This window comes from Protopterus annectens, chromosome 3.part1 (assembly GCF_019279795.1).
Source record: "Protopterus annectens isolate FY-2018-M chromosome 3.part1, PAN1.0, whole genome shotgun sequence".
Classification (NCBI taxonomy): domain Eukaryota; kingdom Metazoa; phylum Chordata; order Ceratodontiformes; family Protopteridae; genus Protopterus; species Protopterus annectens.
The window spans coordinates 1,472,168,449-1,472,173,533 of record NC_056732.1 but is presented as its reverse complement, the minus strand read 5'-3'; the positions used below and the strand labels follow the sequence as shown (position 1 = coordinate 1,472,173,533).

General features: G+C 35.7%; 1 pseudogene; it reads right to left on the bottom strand.

The window, feature by feature from the left end:
- Positions 1-555: 555 nt before the first annotated feature.
- Positions 556-692, bottom strand: LOC122798974 (annotated as a pseudogene).
- Between the last annotated feature and the right edge of the window lie 4,393 nt (positions 693-5,085).

Genomic DNA, 5,085 nt, shown 5'->3' with positions numbered 1-5,085 from the left:
GAAGTAGGGGGGGAGGTGGTATTATTAGAGAAGGATGAGGTTTTTGGAAAGAGAGTCTAGAAAAAAAAATGAATTTGGGTAGCCAGATCTATATATTGTGCATTTGGGTCTGGGCTTGGTTTTTTGTTTGAGCCAGGTTTAGGGAGGGTAGTGATGGGAGAAATAATATCATTGTGATAAGCTTTTTTAAGCTTTTGTGAAGTGTTGTGAATATGTTATGGTGTCATAGGTTAGGAGTTTTTGGTTTTTTTTTGACCATTTTTTGTCTGAGACCATGTTTTAGGTTTTTTGTTTTTTTTTGTTTTGGGGTGACTGTGTTACTTATTCTTTTTTTTTTTTTGGGGGGCAAACTATCTAGCAGTTTAGGAAAGTTGTATTTGAAGTTTCAAACACATTATCTAGGGGTAGGGTTTTTAGGGGGTTCCAGTTTATTGATTTTAGGGAGTCAGAGAGCTTGGGGGTTGAATTTTTTTGAAGATAGCGTGATGATGTAGTTATGGGTAACTTGTAATGGAGATGGAAGACGTCTGGTGTAAATGTGAAGGTGGTCACTGAGGGAATTAGGAAGAGTTCCACTATCATTGTAGTTGGGGAAATGACATGGGTCAACCCAACCAAAGTGTGCAAAGAAAGAACCTAACCCTGGGGAAACCACCCTCCTGATGGTGGTATTCCCCCCGCCAGGTAAGTGGTGTTCATCAACTCAGTATGTAGGGCAATATTTCTGACTTTTTGCATTTGTGTGTACAGTTTAGGTGAGAGGAAGAGCTCAGTAACATATAACTGTTATATTACTTTTATTGAGTTATTCAAGTCTTTTCCTAACAAATGGTAATGGCTCAGTCTTACATTACACTTTCACCAGGAATGTAATGAATGCCTACTCAACAGGTTATGTGCAGCAATTATCAACTTTGCCTGATCATGCAGAACCTTGCAGTAATGAAATGTAAGTTATTATCACATTATCAATTTACAATATGTGCAGTTGCAGTATAACACTGAGTCATTATCACTTGTCAGGTAAAACCTCCATTAGCTGCCACTGTTATTCACTTTACTAAAAGTCATTATCACATTGAAGACTGCACATGCCAGATTTTGGTTTCTGTCAATGTGGAATCATGCAAAAGTTTTCCCCACAGTTTCTATCTTTCTTTCATTTTTACAGTTGTTTTTATTGTAAGATACAGATGAAGGTCTCCATTGTGGTTATATAGTTCATATTTTTGTGAATGAATGCAACTGAACATCATATCATGTGTCTATTTACAGTGATTTGTACCCACTGCCATTCCGATGGTGTGAGTCAGCTGCTATTACCCTGATTGGTAGGTATGTACCTCTTCATCATCATCATCATCATTGCAAATAATGAACCTTATCAGAAGAATAATGCCAGTGTGGATAGGCGTGCAGATTCGAACTGGCAAACAAGGTAATGCATATATATATATATATATATATACATATATATATATATATATATATATATATATATACATATATATATATATATATATATATATATATATACATATATATATATATATATATATATATATATATATATATATATATATATATATATATATATATATATATATATATATATATATATATATATATATATATATAGGGTTCTTATTATAACCTCAAACTTGTAAAAGTTCAAATGTCTCATGGTCGACACCATATGATGGAACTTTTACAAATTCGAAATTTAAAACAAATGGCTCCATATGGCACAGAATGAGAAGATTTCCCTTTTCTGCATTGAAGTGCGATCTTGGAGTTGGTATATTTAAGTAGCAGGGGTGTGGGGGTGCAGAGGGCTTGCCCCCCTGTTCAGAGTGTTTAGGTAAGTTTTTCTTTTATTTAATTCTTTTTATTTTGTATTATATATTTGATGCTTCAAACTTCGCTCATATGGTCCATCAACTGTCTTTCACTTTTAAATATAAAAATAATATATAATATATAAAAAAATCTCAAAAAAAAAGTTGTGTTGTTTATATACTTCTTTCTTCTCTTTTTTATATATATTTTTTTATTATTTTTTATAATATTTTTTATCATTGTTCATTATAGCAAAACAATATATAAAAAAAAAAAAAAAAAAAAAATAAAAGTAGTAGCAAGTAGTCACCAGTAGGGTAGTCTCTTCATGAGTTGTGTAGTGTAGTGCATGTGTCAATGTTTCAATGTGAGATCATGAGATTTAAAAAATGCTAAAATAGATTAGTAGTTTAAAGTTTTGTTTTTGTTTCTGTTGGAGTTTTTAAATCTGACCTAAAAGTGCATGTTTAGAGAGCTTAAGCATGAGTTTTAAGTAGTGGATTATTTCACGGGTCTTGGAAGACAGTGTTTGGGAAGTTTTTTGTTCACTCATATGGTGTCAGTCATATGAGGTTCGAAGATTTGAAACTTTGAATATATAATATAGACTATATATATATATATATATATATATATATATATATATATATATATATATATATATATATAGTAATATAATAAATCTCTCAAACATTGCCAGTAACCTATCTGTTACTGTTTGTGATCTTTTGAGCTGTAGTGAAATCTTTTGTCTAGAGAGGCCTAGCTGTTTTCTTTGTGGCATAATCAGTCTAGTTTGATCTAGCTGCATTCCTGCAACACTGTTATTTTTGATTGGCCAATTGGGCTGGTTTCTGTTTCTCTGCCTTTAATAGCCACTGTTTTAAACCAGTTGTACTTATTTGCTCAAGCTGTTCAAAGCTGCAGTGAGAGGCCTTCTGCCATATGCTCTACTATGATACTGGAAAAAAAGATAAGTGCTTATTTTCAACTGTTTTCTGCACTTCTGTTTTACTGTATATCTGTGTAATCTGTGCAACTGTTTAATCTAATTTTTTGTCTGTTACAGCTGAATATCTTTTACTGTTTGTGACCTTTTGAGCTTGTAGTGAACTTTTTTGTCTAGAGAGGCCTAGCTATTTTCTTTGTGGCAGAAAGAATCAGTCTAGTTTGATCTAGCTAAAAGCATTCCTGCAACACTGTTATTTTTGATTGGATAAGTGGGCTAGTTTCTGTTTCTTTGCCTTTAATAGCCAGTGTTTTAAACCAGTTGTACTTATTTGCTCAAGCTGTTAAAAGCTGCAGTGAGAGACATTCTGCCATTTGCTCTGCTGTGATACTGGAAAAAGATAATTTACTGTATATGTGTAATCTGTGCAACTGTTTTTTTTTTTGTCCCCCCCCAACCTGCCCTCACCAGCTGTTGCGGTGGTCTTAAGTCTTGGTAGCTTTGAGTTGCCCACCGCTAGTATAAAGCTGATATGGGACACTATGTTCAGTCATGATACATCAACTCATTCTACTGTTTATAGTGAGAACTTAGTAAAGGCCAACCCTTTAGCTTCTGAACCTTAAATTATCTCATTATTTTATGTCTCTTCATTTTCTACTAAAAAAAACTGTACCAACTGTACCTCCTTCTATTTCATTTTTGCTGCGTCTGCGTAGGAGTTCAACTGCATTTAGTTTGCCATATTTATTATTGCTTGTTTGTAGCCTCACTAAATTGATGACAGCATTCTACTGAATCGCTGCTTTATTTGTGTTGTATGTTACTGTTGTAATTTGTGAGCTACTGTTTCAAAGCAATCTACTGATCAACTATATTTCATTGCTATCTACTGCAATTCATTCCTGTTTAACTGCATTTAACTGCATTTTGTTGCTGTTTAACTGTATTTTTTCATACTGTCAGTTCTATTCTTTTGACTATAAATGATTAATCTGTCCTTCATTGTGAGTTTTTTCTTACTGAGTTCTTAACATTAAAATTGAGTAGCATAGTCTAAATACAGGTCTGGAACATCCAGATCTTCAGCTGCATGTTTTTTAACCTTTTTTGAGGTATTACAGCTATAAATTTTCCCTTAGTAGCACTTGTGTTATCATTTAGTAGCACTACTCATAAACCCTCCCTTTACCCTCTTAGCTCTTTCAGTTTCTGAAAATATGGATGGACAATTTCCTACATTTCCTCCTGCCAGTCTGGTCAATATGGGCATCCTGAGACAGTGTAGCAACTGCCTCATGTACACGGACAACCCTCTACTACTACCACCTAGGAACACAATTCGTGAGAGATGCAAATACAGCAAGCACCTAGTTTCATTGCTTTCTACCCCACAAACCAGTGTATCTGGCACTGAGAAGGATGGCAACATGAACACCACACCTCAAACACCACCCACAGCTACACAACAGACTCCCAGATATGTGGAGGCCCTCAACAAAAGCATACCCAAACAAAAGAGACCTCTGAGGCATAAACACATGCAAAATCCGCTGCCCACCATACCACACACCACACATAGTCCGCACACCTTTGTCTCACAGTCACTAAGGCCTAAACATAAACTCAACATATTAGTCATAGGAGACTCCATTGTGAGACACACAGATGTGCCCCTCACCAGGCTGGATAAGGAGAAAGTCACTGTTAGCTGTTTGTCGGGTGCCAGAATCCACCATATCACCAATGCACTCAAGTCTGTCAACAGGTACTGTTATGACTCTGTCATAGTCCATGTTGGAGTGAATGACTTGAGATGTATCTCCCTGAACTATATGAAGAGAGACATAATTCAGCTCGCTGAGTATGTGTCCCAGGCAGGCATGTCCATAGCCTTAAGCAACTTTCTACCATTACCCAGAATGATGCCTCAATACTAACAAAAAAACAATTGACTTTAACAGCTGTCTTAGTTTCTGGTGTCAGTCAAAGGGGATCCAGAACTTGACAGCCTGGGATGACATGATTAACAAGCCATGATGCTTTGCCAGAGATGGCCTGGGGTTTCAGGCTCCTGGCAAAGGTTCTTGCCTCCCCCATAGTACCTTTTGTAGGCAATGCCATGAGGTCAAATCTACCAACATGAAAATTTCATCCAGAAATAAATTAAAAATCATTCTGCTAAACGCTAGGAGTCTAAACATGAAACTGCACTCATTGCAAGCATTCTTAACTCTGGAAGAAGGTGACATTTATGCAGTCACAGAAGTCTGGTTCAAAGCTGCAGAGAGCACCCC